This window comes from Protopterus annectens, chromosome 1.part2, assembly GCF_019279795.1.
Source record: "Protopterus annectens isolate FY-2018-M chromosome 1.part2, PAN1.0, whole genome shotgun sequence".
Taxonomy (NCBI): Eukaryota; Metazoa; Chordata; order Ceratodontiformes; family Protopteridae; genus Protopterus; species Protopterus annectens.
Genome location: NC_056727.1, coordinates 573,855,744 through 573,879,276, shown reverse-complemented (window position 1 = coordinate 573,879,276; position 23,533 = coordinate 573,855,744).

Below are 23,533 nucleotides of genomic sequence, written 5' to 3'. Positions count from 1 at the left end.
AAGATGTTCTGGAATAATCATATTCTATAGAAATACAGTAATGACATTAGATGTAACTGTAGCAAAAATGTGAAGATTAATAATTATAGATTTAAAATGGAAAGAACAGGTATATAGAATTAACACGATATGTTTATACTAATTGTAAAGAAAGGGAACACAGTTCATCATATTTTAGACTATGTAGAGATAAAGTGTAAATGTGACTTAAGAATCAAGTATAGAAAGAAAGGAAATGATATGAGAAAAATGTCAGAAGTTATAAGATGTGGTAAGTTAAAACTTTGGGACACAAATTCATGGACTTACAAAAGGAGTATGCATAGAACTGAAATAGATTAACTAAACCTTTTAATACTATAAAATATAGCAGAAGGGGAGGTAGTTGAAACAGGATTTTCTGATCATCTTGCAGTATAGCTAGAGATAAAGGAAAACAAAGAATATATACAAATAGACAAATGAATACAATGATAAATGAGAAAGCATGGAATGAAGAAGGAAAGAGATTAATAATACACTTATGGAAAGATCATATTAGTATGAGAATATTTTATAAAATTAGTCTAAATGATGGGTGATATTTAAGGAAAAATATAAATGTTTTTACAGTGGCTATATGATGTGAGAAAAGTAGGGAAAGAAAATATAAAAGAACATATAATGATGTATTGGAAGATTTAGAACATAACAGAAAGCACTTCTGACAATGAAAAATTGTATGAAAGAAATCAGGAAAAATACAAAAAATGTTATATAAGCAAAGATGCTTCTCTTTTTCCTTGCAAAAATATTGAGTTACTTAAGCAGAGTAGTAAAGGAAGATGATAGTGTAATGAGAGAAATAAAAATGTAAAAGGAGAAATAGAACTCAGGAAAAGATTATGATAAAGAAAAAAGAACCATAGAAAGTAAAAAAAAAATAAAATAAAAAGAAAACAAATCACTGGAAAAGGAGACTTCTTTAAATGAACTAGTGAAAGTATTAGGAGAAGTAACTATAGATTCAGCTGCATGACCAGATGGAATAGGGTTTGGAATGTATAAACATTAGAGGGACTGGCAAAAAAAATATTTTTAAAGCTTTTGAATGAACGGTTAAATGAAGGCTTTATGTATAAAGAGTTATGTAGTGGAATACTTAAATTCGTATGGAAGGAGGAGGATAGACAATTAAAAACTGGAGCTCAAGAGTATTGAATAATATTGATTATAATATCTTTATGAAAATAATACAAAAGAGATTTGAAACTAAAATGGAAAATATTATGGAAGATAGTCATCAGTGTTAGAAAAACACTGAATGGCTGGAGACCTTAATAATTAATTTGATACAACTGGGATGTGAAATCTTATGGGTAATAATGAAACAATATAATATAGGCAAGAAAGTTAAGAAATTGTCAGTGTATAGTAATAATAAAGTAAAAATACTACTTGTAAATGGCTGGTTAAGCCAAGAGGTATGTATGAAGATTGGTGTAAGTCAGGGATGCCCAGTGAGTTGTATGTTCTTTATATCAGGTATAAATGTGATATATGTGATAGTATATGAAATAAATTACAAAATGAAGGAGGCAGGTTATATAACACCTGAAGGGCTAAGAATTCCAGTTCTGTTAACATAAGCAGATGACATTATAATAATTGCAAAAAATTGGATAAAAAACTCATAATGTGCACAAATGAGTGTCTAGAGGTGATATGGATGGTTTTAAATAGAGAGAAAATAAATGTTTAGGTGATGTAGTAAAGATACAGGGTATATATTTTACAATGAATGACATTTCTGTGTTCGCTATAAAATTTAGGAATAAGGAAGTAGAATTCAGTGGGGGAAAACAATAGAAAAAAGAAAGCAAACCTGTCTTTTCCAGAGAACATGTAAATTATCATTCAGAAAAAAATGCTTATTTGATAAATTCAGTACTGATGGGAAAATTAGCATACTTAGCAAGTGTAATTTATGTTGTCCACAGTATTTGAAAGGGAATTATTGCAGACTTTTTTTTAAATTTATATGAGGTTCTAGATTAAACACAATAAAAAGAGGAGTTTATGGTTAATTAACCCAGTGGTATATGCTGCTTCATTAAAATTATACAAGGTGTTAAGATGGATAAATGAAAAAGATGAGAGATTAATGGTAAAGTGTAGAAATATAAGTATGAAAATTTGGAGATATGGTAAAAAAGAGGAAAAAAGAGTATATAAATGAAGAAATAAAATGTTACCAAGAAAAACTATTTTGTAGAAAATAAAAAATGATGATACCGAAGAAGATAGAAAATTTGGTATAAGAATGTAATTATAAAACATTACTAGGTAAAACCATGGGAAAATCTAACATATAAAAAATGAAAGCTATAAAAAGAAGCAAGTGATGTAATCAGAAAGTAGAATGTCAAGATTTTTGTGGAGACTGGTAATAAATAAATTACCAGTAAAAGGAAATATGCTATATGAAAAGAAGAGATATATGTTTATATTGTCAAGAAGAAGAAACCATGAAACATAAGTTTTTGAAATGTAAGAGTAAAAATGTTATGGGAAAAACTACATAAAGAAGATTTTTCCAAAGATGCAAAAGAAGTGGATAAAATAAATATGGATATAATTAAATGTGGAAGTTATAGGAACAGAACTATAGAATATGTTAAAAGAATAGATGAAAATGTTCATAGGTTCATAGGTAGGTAGTAGGCTATTGGCCCTAGGGCCTATATAAGCCTAGCCAAAGGTACCCTGGCTTTCGCCACCCAAGAAAATTATCAAAATATATCAAAAAAGTTATTTTATGTTATACGGGTTATATAGAATGAAAGAATAAATTAAATCATGTTTATTGGTAAATGGATTTTAGCAACAGTATTATGTAAAATCAGATGGTTGTTATGGAAAATGCAGTGGAGGTCTAATAATAAAGAAACTTTAGTGTGATTGTAAAGGAAGTTATAAATATGTATAAATAGATTTGTATATCTATTTGTACATTCATAAATATTTGTAAGTATGTAAATATTTTCTTTTTGTATATAAATAAGGGACCCCCACTCTTTTTGATAGGTGTTGTGGGAACTTTGCATCCACCTGTGCTACCACCAACTCAAGCAGATTAACCCCTTTCTCATCCAAAGGCAATAAACTCAGGAGTGCAGCACCCCCTTATGCTGCACTGCTGTATCAGTAATCAATCTACCTGGTGTGGGAATAGAACCCGCAGCCTTTTGCACCAAAGGTGAGTATGCTACCTTTTGCACCACTGACAAACCCCACTTTGTCATTAATGTTCAGAAAGAGACTGAATGGACACGGCTGTAACCAAAACAGTCTTTGTTTGCATTAATATTTCTGTAAATGTTTCCTGATGCCAGTAATGTTATTTCATGAAGTAATTTTATATAATATGCGGTCATAGGCATATTAAATGTGAGGTGGAAGGAGTTTTATGAGATGTTCATCGTGTTTCACTGTTGCAGTCATTACACTTGGGTTATCCGCCGGCAGGCTACCCGCAGTCGTCCCGAGTTCCAAAGTCTTGGTCCGGCGTTGGTTGCTGTCACCTCTTCCCTGACGTCAGAGCACCAGGAGTATAAAAGATGCAGCCGACGCCATTTTCTTCAGTCTTTCTTGCCACACGGTGCCTGAAGCAAAAGCAGTTCACAAGTGCCGGTCGGCCGACTCCTGAGATTTTCGAAATTGAGTTTCAGAACCAAAGTCTTCAATAAAGCTAAGTACCCCGTTGGGGAAACTTTTTCTTGCTCCAGACTGATGTCAGTAAAAGTTAATAATTGTATTTCTTGTGGGAAGCAAATACCTCATAAGGACTTTCACTCTTAGTGTATTCCTTGCCTAGGCCCTGACCACAACATTACTAGTTGTCGGTTTTGTGCTAGATTCAACAAACGCACTATTAAACGTTGGTTTGATTTTGCTTTACATTATTTTGGCTGAAGGTTTAATTACATAATGCCGTCGGAACAACTGATGACTGGAATTTATAAAAAACGCAAAGACAAAGAAAAGGACAGGCATCTGAGGTCCAAAACCGACGGTGAAGCCTCTTCTAGGCCAGTCGCTGGTTTGCCAGTTCTCAGTGAGGTGCTTTTGCAGCCCCTGACACCCGCTACCTCAGAGCCACAGGCCGTATCCGACAGTCACGTGGAGACACCGAGGCCTGTGGAAACTCAAGGTATTGGGCCCATGGAAACTATTCCCTCAGATGGGTCCGGAGCCGCTGAGCAGGCATCGGTTTCTGAGGGTGAGCTCTGGACAGATAGGGAAAAAAAGTTTACACTTCTGCTGCTTTAGCTGTAAGGGTTTTAAATTGCCAGTTTCACATGCTTAAGTATCAACAGTATATCATGTCGTTGTTAAAGCAGAAAATGGTTTCAATCTCAGAAAGTCCTGACAGTAAGGAAATGCGGGATTTATTGCATGCAGCTGAACAAGTGGGAAAGCATACTTTACAATGTGGTTTTTATTCATTAGAGGCTTCTTGTAGAGCTGCAGTTACAGGCTCTGTTATTCGAAGGCATGCTTGGTTGAAAGAACAAAGTTTACCTGACCATGTTAAAGTAAAATTATTGGATGTTCCACTACAGCATACCTTGTTTGGTGTTAAGGCAGAAGAAGTGTTAAAGAAAATGGAGGATAAAGCAGAATCAATGCAGACAGTAAAGGATTTCTTACAGGTTCAACCACCTAGGTTTAGCAGAAACAGGCCTTCAAAAAATTGGTACTTTCCGGTGTCAGGTCACAAAGAGGCAGATACAGATGCCCAAGACGCAGATCTCAGCCCCAAGGCTCCTACAGACCTAAACGATGGGGTGCTTCAGCCCCCAAAGGAGGGGAAGACAAATCACAACCTTATAGGAAACAGTCCCATTGACTTCCCTCTACAGATACCAAGCACTTACCTTTTAGCAGCACCCCTAGGGGGAAAGCTAGCACTTTTCTCAAAAAATTGGCACATAATCACCCAGGACAAATAGGTACTGAATATTGTTTCTCAGGGTTACAGGTTCCACTTTCACACACTTCCAAATCAAGAGGTATGCCGGACCTGCCACAAAACCAGTGGGCAGAGGCACAGAAACAAATTGCTGCTCTCATGGACATGGGAGCTATCCAAAGAGTACCACAGCAAGAACATGGGCAAGGATTTTACTCAAGACATTTCTTAGTACCCAGAAAGGAGAAAGCCTGGAGACCAATACTGGACCTGTCAATCCTAAATACTTTCCTGGATGTTCCAAAATTCAAAATGTTAACACTACAGCAGCTTTTACCCATGCTGGGCAAGAAGGCTTGGCTAGTTACTTTGGACCTAAAGGAGGCATACCTGCATGTCCCAATCAGACAAACTTGCAGAAGATACCTCAGATTCATAGCAGGCTCAATGCATTACCAATTCTCTGCACTGTTCTTTGGCTTATCTACTGCGCCCAGGGTCTTCACAAAATGCCTGGCACCAGTAATTGCATTTTGCAGACAAAAAGGAATTCAAATATATCCCTACTTGGACGACTGCCTTATTCAAGCAGAGAGCAAGAACATTCTACTAAAGCATCTGGCATTTGTAAAAAGATTACTAATTTGCCTAGGGTACACAGTAAACAAAAAGAAATCAAAACTAGTGCCCTCTCAAGAGATAATATTCCTGGGTGCAAGCTTAAATACAACTGCCCAGATGGCTTATCTCACGCCAGACAAACAAAGGCAACTGACTCAATACTTTCAACTGATGGCAACAAAGACCCAGCTCCCTGCAGGAAAACTTCTGCAGGCCCTGGGCTTCATGGCATCCTGCATTCTACTAATTCCATATGCAAGACTGCATATGAGGAAACTACAATGGTATCTAAAAAGTGTTTGGACTCAACATTGTCACAGCCTGGAGACAATCATAACTTTAATTCCCTGCCTACAACAGGAGTTTTGATGGTGGTCCCAGGCCTGTCACCACAACAAGGGACAGCCTTTCAACTTACCCACAGCCAGGCAGACAATAAAAATGGATGCATCGGATTATTCCTGGGGGGCACATATGGCAGAAAAATGTATTCAGGGCACATGGCCCAAGGAACAAATGCATCTTCACATCAATCAGAAAGAGATGCTAGCTGTACAGAATGCCCTGACAGCTTTCAAGGACCTACTACATCCAGGACAACTACTAATAAAGACAGACAATACCACAGTTATGTGGTACATAAACAAGCAAGGGGGCACACGTTCCTACCCCCTATGCAGGCAAGCCATGACCTTGTGGAACACAGCACTAACCGATCAGGTACATCTGCAGGCACAATTCCTGCCAGGAACAAAAAATACACTGGCAGACGAACTAAGCAGAAATCTCATGGACCCTCACGAATGGAAACTAAATCCATAGGTGTTCAGCATGATAACAAGGAAATGGGGACGCCCAGACATAGATCTCTTTGCCTCCCCTCACAATTGCCAACTACAGAAATTCTGCACAAGAACTTATCACTCTCAAGCATGGAAAGTGGATGCTCTTTCATTCAGCTGGAAAGCTCTGACAGTCTATGTCTTCCCTCCAATGCCTCTTCTTACCAAGGTGCTCCTAAAAGTCAGACAAGAAAGGCCAAAGATGATCCTGATTGCCCCAGACTGGCCACGCCAGCACTGGTACCCAATCCTAAAGAGCTTGTCTCAGGGCCCAGCTTGGCCTTTACCTCAAATTCCTCATCTTCTGACTCAACAGAACAATCAGATTCTGCACACTCAACTCAGAACCTTAAATCTGGCAGCATGGCAGATAATGTAGCCACTCAGACTGCACCTCTCTCTAAAGCTGTTATGGGTGTCATTTTAGAAGCCAGGAGGCCCAGCACTAGGAAATCTTATACAGGAAAATGGAAGAGATTCTGTGCTTGGAACCAGGCACAAGGGCTCGACCCACTTGTTCCAAATATACCTCAGATTTTGCAATACCTAACTGAGATGCTGGACAAAGGCCTATCTTTCTCATCAATTAAAATCCATGCCTCTGCCATTTCAGCTCATTACAATACGGAGCCTCCTGTTTTTTCACATCCTCTACTAAGACAGTACCTCCGAGGAGCAAAAAACATAAGACCACCAAGGAGAGCACCAGTACCAACTTGGGATCTCAGTTTTGTTTTAGAAAAACTCACACTGCCTCCTTTTGAACCAGCCAGCACAGCTGATATAAAATTCTTATCATGGAAAACTGCTCTGCTCCTAGCAATAACTTCAGCAAGAAGAGTATCAGAGTTACAGGCATTAATGGCTGTGGAACCTTTCATCATTTTTCACCAGGACAGGGTTTCTCTCAGGACAAACCCAACATTCATGCCAAAACTAGTTTCCAATGTGGCCCTGAACAAAACCATTAATTTACCAACTTTCTACCCAAATCCCCAGAATAAAGGGGAGAGACTTCTGCACACTTTGGATATACACAGACAGCTACGATTCTACTTGGACAAAACAAAAGCTTTCAGAAAAACTGAGCAACTGTTTGTAGCCTATGCTGTAGGATCACAAGGAAAACTTATCACAAAGCAGACAATTTCAAAATGGATAGGACACTGCATCCGCTTCTGTTATGCACAACATGGCAAATCAGTGCCTAAGGTCATTAGGCCACATTCTACCAGAGCAGCAGCCACTTCAGCAGCCTTTCTCAGAGGAGTACCAACCAAAGACATTTTAGAAGCTGCAACCTGGAGCTCAGTGCACACTTTCACCAAGCACTACCACTTGCCTCTCTACTCTAAATCCAGAACAGGCTTTGCCACTGCAGTCCTGCAGGGCCTGATAGCCTCTCCAAATCCAGTCTAGACCCAGCCGCCCAACCTCAGCTTTGGAATTCAACCCAGGTGTAATGACTGCAACATTGAAACACGATGAACATAGTACAGTTGTGTACCTACCATAAATGAAGATGTTCGAGTGTGTTCACTGTTGCAGTCCAGGTTACCCACCCTCCATCCTCCTTTTCATTGCTGGGACTACTCTGTACTTCTCAACTCTATACAACCTATGTGGTGTATTTGCTTATAGATGAAGGAAATGTTTATATTAGTACATGCATGCTGTTTGGCATAATTTTATTTTTCCAGCCTTCCTATCTGGGGGCACCTGACATCTGGGGCAAAAAAAACTGAAGAAAATGGCGTCCGTTGCATCTTTTATACCCCTGGCGCTCTGACGTCAGGGAAGAGGTGACAGCAGCCGACGCCGGACCAAGACTTTGGAACTCGGGCCAACTGTGGGTAGCCTGCCGGCGGATAACCCAAGTGTAATGACTGCAACAGTGAACACACTCGAACATCTACATTTATGGTAGGTACACGACTGTACTTTACTGCTGTGTATGATAAGGATACAATATGTACTAGCTGTACATCTTAACAAGATAAGAAAGTGTGGAAAGAAGCCAGTTAAAGTTAATGTAATGTTATCATCTTTGACTGCTGGGAGAGACTCATTGTGCATTGATCTTATTATATGCAGAATTAAAAGATAATTTATTTTGCAGAGGACCTCAAGAAAGTATCTCCCAAGTTCACCACTCTATCATGTATTGTCAGTTCCTTGATGAGTTTGATCTCCAGTGCTGAGAAGGGTACCTCTCAAGTGACCAGTGCATTGCTTTGAGGTATCATGTATGGATGTGGTTATGCGGGTTTGCGGAACCCTTCAAGCCATCATTTACTAATGCCCCCTTTAATGGTTCCTCGCTTTTTGGACCATCAGACAAAGAAACTTTGACCCACAGTGAGCAGGAAGAGAAGACTGTGTCAGCAGTTGGGATCAAGTGTTCTACCCCTCAAAGGTCCTTCTCCACAAACAAACAGGGAGGTAAGAAATTATGGTTCTGAAGGTCGCAGGGCTCCTTCCAAGATGCTCCAGAAGATTCCTCTTCCAGAGGCAGGGGAAGAGGATTCAATGGCAGATGCCACCCTAGAGGCAGAGAGAGTCTTCAGAATCAGGGCTTCATGGAACCTGTCTCCAAGAAGCCTTTTCAGCTCCCCTGAGGCATTGCCCAACTGTCCTGCCATGGAGGCAGTCAAGGTTGGTTATCATTATATCCACATGCCTGGATATCCCTAACAAATGATCATTGGGTGCTCAAGATCATATCCAGGGGTTACTACATTCCCTTTTCACAACCATCTCTATAGCCCAAAAGACCTCTCCCCAGTGTGCCACCCAGTCTGAGAGAACTGGCCCAGATAGAAGTGGTAGCACGTCTAGAAAAAAAGAGCTATCCATGAGGTCCCAGCAGGACAGAGAGGATCCATATATTATCTTTGCTTCTTTTTGGTTCCAAAAAAAACTGGGGACCTGTGTCTGATTCTGGACCTCAGCAACTTGAATTTGTTCATCAGGAAGTCGAAGTTCCAGATGGTCACTGTTCAGTCCATTCTGCCTCAGCAACTTGAATTTGTTCATCAGGAAGTCGAAGTTCCAGATGGTCACTGTTCAGTCCATTCTGCCGCTGTTGCAGAAGGATGATTGGATGTGCTCCATAGACCTCCAGGATGCCTACTATCATGTCAAGATAGACAAGCGCTCCATGAGACATTTATGCTTCTGGCTAGGCGCCATTCATTTTCAGTTCAGAACCCTACCATTTGGACTTACCACAGCCACCAGGGTGTTTACCAAATGCTTGGCAGTAGTAGCAGCTCACCTGAGGCTACAGGGATTTCAGGTCTTTACATACTTGGACTATTGGGTCCTTACAGCTCCCATGAGAAATGAACTGGTCTCCACCACACAGTATCTTTTGCAGACTTTCAAAAATATAGGCATTACAATCAGCATGGCGAAGCTGAAATTATCTCCTGTGCAAAGCGTAGAATTCATAGAGACCCACCTCAACACAGTCATGGAGATTGCAGCTTTACCCACCCCGCCAAAGAGTATATTTGATCAGCCAACAGGTCAGGGCCATCCTGGAGGTTGTTCCATAGCTGCCAGTCCACCTTATCCTCAAAGTCCTAGGCCCCAAGTCAGCAGCCATCCTCCTTGTACCACTAGCAAGATATTACATACGAGTGCTTCAGGGATGCTGGCAGTCCAGTGGTCCATCCATTCTATATCATCTGATGTCCATGACAATTCTGTTGACACCTACAGTGGTGGCTTTGGTCTGAAGATTTCTTCCGAGGCAGACTATTTTCTCTTCTGCCACCCAAGGCCACACTGACAACGGTGGCAATTCATACAGGCAACATGTCAGTGGTCTGGTACATCAACAAGCAAGAGGGAACACATTCTTAGCCACAGTGCAGAGAAGCCATGAGAGTGGGGGAATGAGCTATCTCTTTTTCTTGCAATGCACGTACTCAGGGAGGCCAACATCTTGGCAGACAGACTCAGCACGTCTTTCCTGACGCCTCACAAGTGGTTCCTCAATCTGTCACTGGTGTCTCAGATATTCAGCCATTGGGGCCAACTTTGCTTCACCCTTTTTGCATCCCTAATGAACAACAAATGCAGCAGGTACTTTGCCCTGATCCCCCAGAGGGGCAGTGCCTGAGAGATGCTTTTGTCCACGATTGGACTCCAGGTCTCCTGTATGCACACCCTCCTATTCCATTGATTCCTAAGGTGCTTCAGAAAGCCCAGAGACTGAAAAGTTCCAAGATTCTCATTGCCCCCTTCTGGCCCTGTCAGGTGTGGTTCCCCTTCCTGCGGTCTCATCTGAAGTATCCTCCTTGGATACTGGATCCCATTCCGGATCCCATCTCTCACCCTTCAGAACAGCAACCTCCAATCTCTTCATCTGACCACATGGTTTCTCCATTTCCCGTAATAATAACAGTACACCCTGGCTTCTACTGTCAGGAAAATTATTCTAGCTTCCCAAAAACTGTCTGTTCAGAAGGTCTATTGCAATAAGTGGAAACGTTTTTCCATTTGGGCTGCGGAAAGTAATCTTTATCCTTTCTCAGCACTGGTGCTAGATATTCTTCTCTTTTTATCATCCCTTTTTCAAGAGGAGGCTACTTTCTCAACTATAAAACTCCAGTTGGCAACCATTTCTAATTTTCATGTCAATAAGGAGTTTACCTTTCCCACTAGATTATGTAGGGCCTTCATGAAAGGCGTCTTTCTTCTTAGACCTCCTGTCAAAGACCTTTCTCCACCTTGAGATCTGACACTGATGCTGCAGGCTCTCACTCGAGTCCTTTTGAGCCAACTCATTTATGTGGTATTAAATTTCTATCTTGGAAGACTGCCTTTCTTGTAGCCATAACTTCAGCTAAAAGACTTTCTGAATTGCAGGCCTTGTCCTCCAAGCCATCATATGTTATATTTCATGCAAACTAATCCTTCTTTCATGTCCAAGGTAGCCACTGAAAGTAATATTAACCAGAACATTCAGTTACTGGTCTTTTTTCCTAACCACTCTAATAAGGGTGAATATCTCCTCCATACTTTGGATGTGCATAGGTAGTTGAGATTTTATTTGCACAGGACTAAATCCTTTAGAAAATCTGATCAGTTGTTTGTAGCCTTTTAGTCACAATCTGTAAATGGATTTCTAATTACATTTCCACTATTTGCTGTCTTAGGAATTTGGAATTGACTCGTCCACCTAAGGCTCATTCTCTCAGGTCAGTTGCTACCTTATCAGCCTTCTTCACTAGTATGTCCATAAATGACATTTGTGCTGCGGCCACTTGGTCTACTCCTCACACCTTTGTTGTTCATTATAAGCTGGATATGGTCTCCAGGAAGAGAGCACATCTTTTGGTTCCATGGTGCTCTGGCACTTCCTTCCTTAGGGCCGCCCAGGATTCAGTCGTAGCTGGGGATTCTGACCCAGTTGTGAGGAATAATGAAGTGGATAACATCAGATCTGTAGTCATGTACTTACCATAACTTGGTATCTGTGTTATCCTATTTCATTATTCCTCACTTCCCGCCCACTTTCACCCTTCCATGTTCTGGAGGTTCTGGAAAGGCTGAGGTCTTGGGCTGTTGCTCTCCTGTCCCATGGGGTACATCTGGCATTAATATGTAAGTGTAGATATGTAGTTATATCTTTGAATATTTCTTAGCGTTCCAACATCAAACTCGATCTGAGGGGTAAAGTTTAGAAAGGGATTATGGGAGAGGGAGGAGCTTGAGCCTTGAATCTTTGTCTGTGAAGTGCTGGGCCGGATCCGACATCGGATCCAAGACCCAGTCTTGGGGAATAATGAAATAGGATAACACAGATACCAAGTCATAGTAAGTACATAACTACAGTAGTCCATAATCTAGTCAAGTGGATCATTTTCATTTAAAATGGGAGTATGTTTACAATTGATTCTTTGTTTGTTTAAAGAATTTGACACATGTTTTATCATAGATGTAGATTGCACAGTTTTAGACATATGTTCATTGCATAACAGTCTCTGCTGTAGTATATTTGTGGCATCCTTACAGTCCCTTTGAAACTTCTACTTTCATAAATTAGTTGGTAAAGCCCTTTTAAATTTATTAGTTGGTAACTTTTATATCATTTTACCGTCAGGATGTAACCACAGTTTAAGTATGTGTTTAAAACCACAAAAGTGGGATTTTAACAATTTTGTTAGATGAAAATGTCCAGCTGTGAATTTTTGGGTCTATATTAGATCAGCGAATGCTGATTGATCGACGTTATGTAAGTGAAAGGTTACAATCGAACTGTCAGATCAGCAATTTTTTTTCCTACGGAAAAAAATCGCTGATCCAAAACACATACACACAACACAAGCACACCAAACAAACAGAAATCCACACACATCTAAAATCTGACACCTAGCCCTACACTAAACTATACACACACCACTAACTATCCATTTACCTTAACCCAAACCCTAACCCTAAGGTCCGTCACTATCGCACACTCACCTCACCCACTCCCTAACCCTAACTCACCTAAACCTGCCCTAACCCTCACGTCCACACAATCACACACATACCTAACTCTAACTCACCTAACCCACCCTAACACTCACATCCACATAATCGCACACTTACCTGAAACCGACCCATAACTTTCCACCACAGCACTGAAAATACTGAAGCAACAGAAACAGACAACCAGATTATTTCCCTAGGAAAAAATTTGGGTTTCTGTTGCTTCCATATTTTGAACATTTGCTTAAATAAGTTCAATCAATCAGCATTTGCTTGTTTAAGCGTTCGCTGGTCTAATATAGACCCGGATTTTTTGAGCTTGGGCTGACAGTGCCTCCCATACTTTCTTATAGTCTTGATAATCAGTCCCTTCCATGTTCATGAATCCTTTTAATGGTCCCCCAGTAAGATGAGCAGAAAGAATCCTAATTCAGTCATTCCACTCCCATCCTTTCTGGTGGGCATGGCACTCAAAGGCCTGCAGTTATGCCTTAAAGTCTTTCTTCTTGCTTATTTTTTCAGTTGTGTTGTCTGTCTTTGGCATTGACGTAGTTCTGACAGTGGACACCACACCCATAGTGGCAGTGTCTGTGGTTTACAAGAGTTGCTCAACTGTGGTCAGCTTGGCATTTTTACAGGCTTGATACAAGTGCAACCTACTCAGAAGCAACACAGCACACACCAGAAAACTTGTCAGTCACAACAGCACTAGTCTGGTTTCTGTCTTTATGTGGGTTAAATGCATGCAGGCAACAAAAAGAAAAATCCAGATTTTTAGCATAATTGCAGGCACCAGAAAGTATTTGCACCCTCCAACAATGTGTTACATTAATATAACAAAGTCTACAAGTTCATAAAATAAACACGTTTATTATAAAATGAGAACAAGTCAGTGGTGAGACTTCTCAAAGAACAAATGCACCAAAGAAAATAATTTTCTGTAGATACTACCACATAAAAATCATACAAAATACCTTCTTTCTTTCCTGTCCCTGTATCCCATAAGCAAAATTACATAGGCTGTCACACAATATTGAATAATTGCCTTCTGGGCAGTAATTAATGTCCAAAGCATGTAGGTGCTTCCAGGTAGCTTTCTTCTGTCTGAATTCCTTTGTAGGATGATGTGCAGGTTTCACCAGATATAATATACAGTGATTATTCTTTCTGCCTCATACTATTCAGAACCTATGTTCTAGACAAACAGTCCCCCTCAATGAGACACCAACTTCACTCTGAATTTGTAGGACTAGGGCTACAGCCATCTTTCTTGTACATCAGTTAGTTATATTATTGTTTCTAGTAACTAAACAATGCAGGAATCATCTTTTTCTGTTGCACAGTAGTACTTGCTTATTTAAATTATTTTGTACACAAAGTTTACATATTTTAAATCAACATTTATAGTTATGGCATTTGTTAATGCCTTGTATGTGATTGTACATTATTTTGAGACACGAGGTACTTCGTACTTAGTGTAATTGATGACTGAGACTTTTTAAAATGAGGAAAAAATGAGACACAAACTGTTGACATGCTTAGTTAAAGTAATCAAACACGTATAACCTGTTCAGAAACCAGTACTTCATTATTGACAAATAAGATATTAAATAGATGAGCGCTTTCGTTCTTAACCGAGCTTCATCAGATTATTTTGTTGAAGGGTCTGTGCCCACACCCTGTTTATTAACCAAGCTTTGGTATTAAACCAGCAAGAAAAAAGAAGAAATAAAAAGCAGGTAAGGTAAGTTAACATGTGGTTTTGGAAGGATTGTATGGTGTGCGTGGTGGAAGCTGCTCATGTGTACTGTGGTAACTGAATTTATAGACATTTCTCCATCCTGTGTTTCTGTAGGGGTTCAATGGTGTACATCTGTGACTGCATTTTAACACTTTTAGTAGAAAACTATGGGGTACAATATAACTCCATCTGTATTATTTTAGCAGACATATTCATGTGATTTATCTTATATGCATGTGCGCATACACCATCTACCAGCTTGGTGTGCAGTAACATCTGACTTCTGCAGCCAGATTACACAGCTGTCTCTCTATAAGAAGTTGTTCGTTTCCAGTGCATTTTCCATGCACTAGCCCTTTGTAGCGTTGAGCATCTCTTTGAGTATTTTTAAAGAATGTATTATATTTTTACACTAAATGTAATAAATACTCACTATACCATTACAAACACTTCTCCAAAATGTATCTGTATGAGCTGTATGCACTAACTGTACGCATCTAGCTTGCATGCACAAATAACAGTGTTGTTTACTCAAACTGGAGTTTCAAAGCTGTAGAATGAAGATTTCACTATTTCAGTAAACCACTTGCAAAACTGCCAGTTCATTAAAGTGTTACAGTGTTGCTAATTGTCTTTTCTTCACCTTAACAAACAATCCATGTACAAACAACACCATGATGATTCTGTCATAGTTATTATATTCAGAAAAAGAAAACGGTACAGTGACATGTTTGTTGTTATAGTAGTAATCACAGTAAGCAGAGAAGGGAGGTGGGCGTGTACCTTCATCTGACTTTAATCATCTGTACATGTCTATAAGAATATTAATCTAAGTACAGTGTCATGTAACATTTTGGTTTTGGGTGACCCCAAAGAAAAACATTTAAATGAACAGTTTGTTAGTGTGAATGTATTGTCTTAGTGAGGAAAGCAACTTCTGACATGGTGATTCTGAGACATCTGTAGCTAGGACTCAATGAGTGAAATTGTGCAAGGATTTAAACTCGCTAAGGCTCAAGTAGCTGAATACAACTCAAACTAGGAGTTGAAGACCTAACAAAAACTCAGAAAATATAAATAAGACTATCTGTTCGTGCATGTACTGAAAATAGCTGGGGGAAAATACTAGATTTTGGGGAACAGTTTAATTGTAGATGTGGGCTACTTAGGTTGAACAGGTTACATGTCCCCATAAAGTCACTCTGAGCGATTAAAAAGAGACCTGCTAGCTTATTAGGTTGGTTTCCTTTCTCTGGCAAGCAAACTAAGGAACACTGAAACCCAAACCAAACTTATAGCCCACAGAGTGTAGTACCTTAGGGGAACAGAGATATATCCACAGGGATACATACTTTATATTTAGTATCAGTACCAGTCAGAAGCTTCAGATTTGATATGCCTTAATCACTCCCATAAATTATTACTTACTATACTTACATGGTCATATACCTTCAGTATGCTAGCATATTGCCAACCAACATATGAAAGTAAGTAAGAAATTATTGAACATGAAGCTACAAACTGATACAGGTAGTAAATGCAAAGCACGCATTGCCGTGGATATACCCTCTTCCCCTGTGCGTGAGATCTTGAAACATCTCAATGCTTTGCACTCGGAGAGCAGATAGTTTGGTATGTGACCTACAGGATTAAAGGCTATGAGCCAGAGAATTACCCTGTACCTTTCGCACAGGGTTTGATTCCCTCACTTTCTACATGCAGACTATATGCATGTAAGTGCTGCAGCCATAGCTCAAAGCAAAGGGCAGCTATACAAATACATGGAACTTTCCCTTTCCTAACTGTCTGAGACGTGCTGCTAGAATAGCTGTGTAATCAGGAGGCCATTTCTGAACTCTTGAATTTCCAGCTATTTCAAATAATGGTCATCAGCATTCTTCAGGTTTACTCTGCTATGAATAAAGCCAAATGAAAACTAATGGAACCATTTTATATAATTTAACTGAATGCTTCACTTACATTCATTCACTGATAACATATTTGATAAATCGATTTTTTAATAACCATCTGTGGGTAGCTGTCTTGTTAAAAAACATGGCCTGTCTGGCTTTCTGATATACTGGAAGGCCCTCGTCAGCAGATTTCTTATGCAAAGGTCAGAATTCACTTAAATCCTAATGGGGTATGTTATCTGTCTTAAATGTTTGACTTTTTATTGATGGAGAACAAATCCCCTGATGGATCTGACAAGTAATATAAAAGCAGTCTCAGGAGTATATTCATAGTCCTGTTAAATGACAGTCAAACTAGCTCCTGTCAGAAGTTTGAGACCTAATTCTCCGAGTCCTTACACTCTGAAATATAAAATACAATCTACACAGAAAAACATACAAATTGTGAAACTCAGTTACCACTTTGAAGTATTTTTTGCAGGGGAATTTCACTCCTTGCACTCACTGAGAAGGGGCTGTGGTCCCATTACTCCCTAACATTTATGTAACCCCTTAACATTTATGTATATTAACTCCAAGACTGCTCCTCCTGAGAGTGCAAGCGAATACTGTGGGTTATTGCACTTTCGGACTTAGTGTGTTTCTCCACATTTATGATTTTTTGCTCAACTATTATGAGATTTGCTGTTGGGGTCCTCAGACTATCAGTATACACCCACTCAAAGCATTCTGAAAAAAATACCGAAATGAATGCAGTACTGATGTGAGAAACATTTTTGTTTGTGTTGCCATAGTAACCTTAACAACTATGTACGTAGTCCAGATTTTTCAAATTGTCACAAATTTAAAAATATGCCTCTTTTAAAAGTGAGCTTTGAAATCAGTTCAGAAATTGTTATATTGCTGTAACTCAAGTGTCAAGCATCAGCAACACTTTTTATTCCTAAATTCTAAGACTTTCATATGCACCACAGGCATATTTTTTATTAAATTTAGCTCCAAGAATTCCCTTCTGTCTCAGGAAATGGGGCTTCCTTTATTTGCAAGTCTATGTGCAGCCTTAATATTTAGCTGTTATATTATGCAATAATTGCAAGCAAGTTAATGTGTTTCCTTTGTGAGGTAGCACTAGTTCATTGTAGACCTTGTTTGTATTCATGGCAATCCTACAACTATATTGTGCCCTTTCTTTCAGTCCCCAGCTCCTAGTAGGGAGCAAAGAAAAACGAGTTTTGGAATAGTTTTCATTTCAAGTCTACAAATTCTGGCTTTATAAATAATGGTTTACCATGTGACCACCTGTTTTTTTTTTTTTTTTTTTATATAGAATAAACCGATGTTAGATTGTTGAACATTTTTCACTAACATATCTGAATATGCTTTGACAAATGACACTGTCAGAATTGTTCAACAAGACTTGATGGAGATTATGTATGCAAACAGTTCCCCTTCATAATATCGAATTCCTGAATGCTCGAAATTCAGTAACTCGAAATTATAAAGTTGAACCAACAAAAATCACAAAACCCACAAGCACGAAAACAAAAAACCCCAAACATACACAATATGCCACCATACAACCCATATAACATAAACTACAAGCCCTACACTACATGTACGCATCACTTACACACTTCCTGTCCCGTAGCTGACATGCATAAGCGTGAATTTGAGATATTTGTTGCGCTTATGCAGATTCGCCCTTCTGCATTTTCGACTTTACAGTCTCGAGTTACTGAACTTTGAGCATTCAGTAATTCGGGATTGTGAAGGGTAACCATGCAAACATGCCAACATAGTGCTGGTCAGCTGAGGATTGTGCTACATAATAAACCATGCATACACGAAAATGGTAGTCACTATGCATTTGGCTTGGCCACACTATGAGAGGTCATATGACTCGGGAGCACTGACATGTATGCAGCATACTTGCCACAATGCTTATACAGAACTGCATTGAAGTGACGCATGTGTGGAACATTTGCACAGCCTAGAGACCATTCAGGGTCTAAATAGGAGTGTATCAGCTTTATTTTATAAATGGAAAGGAAATGGGGTGATAGTCATAAAGAAGAAAGAGGAGACAGAAGGATAAACAGAAGGTCATTGGGTAGGAAAAGTGGTATGAGCTAGTGGAAGGAGGGTAACTTTTTTGTAGGGTAGGTACCCTTTTTATTTTTGTAGAAGAAGGGTATAGGGAGAGGGAGGCAAGGAGACGGAGACGGTGTGGGTTGAAAGGAGGGTATGGAGATGGGCAGGAGGGGAAGACAAATACCTAACAAAGATAAAGACTGACAGGGGAGGTGCTGATACAAAAGTGAGAGCACATGACTGGACAACAAACAGTGGAGAGTGACTGGCACACGAGGAAGAACACCATGATGGAGGACAGGGTTGGCTGAAGACTACACGCCTCTTAAACTCTTAGCACAGGAAGTCTGGACAGACCATAAAATAATAGGGGAATAAAGTCCCAAAATAGGGACAGATTTTAAATATTGGTCTTGTAAACTAAGAAAGTTGCAAAAATCGCAGGTTTTGCATCCACATGTATTATCTGAAGGGTGTGAAGTCTGAGACTCAAATGTGTAATTATTTAGGTCATTATTTAGTGGCTTTAATCCTCAGGTATACTAGAAAACCACAAATTTTATGAGGAACTGACCAAAAATGTGAAACAAAAATCTGGACAGTGGAGAGGTATGCTGCCCGTCTAGCTGTCCCAGCAGGGAGCCCATACAGAAGTCAGTCACATCTGTGGTTGACATCTTGGGAAAGTGTCACCACTGGTGGCCCGATGGTCAAGGTTGTGTGGTTGTGCAACTCTGGCAGTTGCATGAGTGTGCATTCCATGTTGACAGTCAAAGTCTTGTGCCACCGGTCCACATCTGTCTTTATCAGCTGCCGCACCCCCTGCCAAGTGACCCAGAAAGATCCCCACTTGTCATTCCCTGATATGGAAATAGTTCCTCCACCCCACTGGAGAAGCAGTACCAGGAGCCACCAGTGAGGCTCCCATGTCACTTCCTACAGGATGAACTTCATCACCCAGTAGAGAGGCTGGCCTGAGGACTGCTAGAGACCCAGCAGATGTCAGGGAAGCAAGTGCAGGGTGTGGTGGCTTCTGCCACACCACATAGCTCCACAGCTGACACTGCAGAATAAATGAACATAAATGGAGAGAAATAAAGTAAAGATAAAATAAAAAAAAGAAAAAAAAATGACAGAGAAAAAGCAAAAAGTACAGAAGCAGCAGTGGTACACATTCATATGATGTGCCCTGGAAGGAGAAAAATGTTAGGTAAGTAGGGATATAAATGCATGGGGTACTCCTGTGATAAGACAGAGGATAACACTTGTGGATAAGACTGTCCTTGTCCCTGTCATCACTGTGTGGGACAGTGATGCCGGTTTTGCATGACAACCATTGTGTGCTATAGACAGTAAAGGAAGAAAGAAATAATCAACCTACTCAGATGAAATGTACAGCCCTGTGGAAGACAAATGTGTGCGGAGTTATCATACACAGTTTGACAAATGCAGTAATGTGTGGCATAGGTTGACAAAGTGTTGCATAGAACATGCCTAACAGCAGCACAAGTAGACAATGGGCAAGAAATCACCATGGTAACAGTACACCTGGAAAGTAAAAAGTGTCAGTGCAGTGGTACACAGCTTCATGACAGTAGAAACACCCATACTATTCCTGGAATAATTAGCACAGTGAATGACACTGGCATGTGAACAAATGCATAATGAAATGGCAGTCTCACTGGGCAATAAGCAAATATGTGATGATAATTGCATAAGGACAATAGAATGTTGAAGCAACACAAAGGAGGAAAACAGCCTGACTGCACTGGTGCACCCAAGGTTAGTTCAGCTGACATGCAGACAGCAGAATCAGGAATAACTGGCACAGGTCCGGTCAGTAAGACCTGCATAATGAAGGAGATAGTGCTACATAATGAAGTGCTACATAATGAAGCACTAACTGTATTTAAAGCTGTATATCAGTGCTACAAGCAGTGAGCACATATGCAATGGTTAGATTTAAACAAAAATATAAAACTGGTTAGTGCTGCTATAAGCAGGTGAATCAGGTATACACAGTACACTACAGTACACTTCCCCTGCCGCAGAGTTAATCTTTGCACTAATTCAAGCAAAACCTGGATCAGAAACCATAAGTATACCCCTGGTCTGGCATCTGTGTGTCTATTACAAAGAAGATGCTTTTAAATGCTTATCCACACATGCCCAAGTATGTATACCGTCACAATACCCTTGGGAACCAATACCTATCAAATTTTACTGGGAAGCTTGTCTTGGCTTAAAAAGGCTCCTTGGGTCGATAACCTGGTATTTTACTATGATACTATGAAAATCGGGTCTGCCACAAAATGTAGACAAGTGTTTGTTTTCCCTGTGATCTTCTGCTGTGCTTCAAAACATGCACACAAAATAAAAAATGAGCACAGGATAACCATGGACATCATAAACAGCCTATAGCTATGCATTTAGACCTGCTGTAACATGATAAAGTATTAAATCATCATTACTGTAGTAATCTGATTGCTTCTCCATGCCCTTTTTCCAGCTGGTGAGCTTTCTCACATCATTTCATTTATATCAGTACTGCTAACCATGTGGGTGGTGCCTGTGATATCAGTAACTGCATGACAAGTGAATGCCAAGCCTTAGCTTTGTACACAAGACCCTCATTGGAGTCCCTCCAGCAGGTACTCTGAGTTGTATGTGCACAATCCAAGAAAGGTGTTTACCTCCGTGTTCTAACACACAGGAGCCCTGCCATACTCAGATCCTGCAGAGGTCATAGCTACTCAACAGGTCAACTCCAACACTGTAGCATAATGCCCAACTATAGTAGCTCACAACACATGACCTATAGTGCATAGCAAGGCGACAACTGCACTGTCCTGCCCCACAGGTGCTCCTACTCTGTGTGATTTATATGCGCAAACACTCCCTCAACAGGCAGCGCCCATTCACATTACCACTTTGTGATTTTGTAATAGTGCAGCCTTGCTACAAAGCCATGGGCACCTTAAATCATCACTGTGCACATACATGAGGCAGAGCAGGCCTCATAGTGCAGAATATGGATAATCATGTGTTATATTAGTGGCTTGATTCAGAGAACCTCACTCTATATTGCTTTATTAGAATAATCGCTGTCCTGTGAGCCCCTAATTAATGATGTGAACAGCATGATCACCATATTACAAGATACCACACTACAGAAATGGATACATTACTGAAACCACAGGATATTGTAGCATATTGTGTTATAGAATCAACAGGAATACTGGTAATGTACACCAGTTTGCAGGGACAGTCCCAAGGTGTATCACTGTATCATACAACTGTCACATCATGGCCTGGCAGGAGCATTGCAGACTGTGTTGGGAGGGGCCAACACAGTTAAGGCACAGGAAACAGGGGGCACATCTATATATTAGTGCCATGGGAGCAGAAAAAATGGTAATTGTTCTCCTGAGGAAGGAGCAGTCATCCATGCCTCACTGCCTAAGTACAGCTGCACAGAATAGGGGAAACAGGCCTAACAACTGACATATATGTATGTATGGGGTACAGATTCAGGGTGAGCACAGGGAGGCTGCGTTACATACACACATGGCAGTCGATATTGGGCCCCACTTCTAACATTGAAGACTTGTGTTATAGGCACTGGAGGGATGGCCCATGTACATGGACTACATGTCCACACATAATACAGTCTCACACAGTGTGGAAACAGATACATAGTGCATTGCACAAGACAGTGATTGCCATGAGGTCTGCTCCAGCACCATACATTCAGCTTACAGAGACAAAGCCTTTCCTACTAACATTCAAAAGCGAGAAGGACTGGACACTAATTCTGGGACATGGCCTGGATGTATTAGCAGGATTGGACAAGACTGCCTAAGTGTCTTTTGGAGCCCAAATAGAGTACCGGCAATTGTGAATCATGTGGCATATTGGTAGTTCATCAACCTGGTGTACACAGACTTCACTTTGTGCTGTACTATCAACCAAGAACATTACAGCTACAATTCCAAACACCTGCAGCTCAGGTGATGACTGCCCATGTATCTGTGGGGGAGGCACCAAGTGAGTTGTATGACATTTCTTTTCAAGCCAACATTGACATGCATCTCTGCACAGTATACTCACAGATATCATGTCACATTTCTGTTATGCAGGGAATTCAGGACAGCAACATATGTATCCTGCACTAACAGCAATGTATTTGCTCATAAACTGTGTACTAACAGGAATGTATTTGCTCATAAACTGTGTAAATTCCTGGCATGCAGCTGTCTGTCTGATGCATGGTTGATGGTGGAAGCCATACATGTTAGCACTAACATGTTGGTACATTATCTGTATGCATTGCAGGCTCAGCTTGGAGAGGATCCAGTAGTATGGATTAGAGCAGCCCTGATATCCACACATCTGTACAGGCTGATATTGTTGACATGAGCACAGTGTGCATATGACGCAGTCAGCAATACTAACACTGGAAGGAACATTACCCTCCCCCATGGCTAAGGGGAATGCAGAGGTCTAGGAAGCCCCACCTGCATCACTATTATTTTGACTTTAAAATACAGATGAAAAAATGCAGGTCACTGTTTCACTGCATTAATTTGTGCCTGTTTGACTGTTTTTGCTCTCTGTGCCTACTTATTACCTGCACTTGTTTTGCACTGAAATATTACTTGGTTAACATAGACCAGATCTAGCCTGTTTTTATACACTTGAACTTAAATCCAACCATCTTACATTGAGAAAGGCTCCCCTGCACCCTTGTGCCAGAAGAGTGTGGATATAACCTTGTCTGAGCTAGGAATTGCTGTAGGAAGGATCATTGTGTGATTTCCTTTTGGCAGACTAGTTTAAAACTGTTTTAATTTCTCCTTTATATACACCTCACATTTGGTCGCAG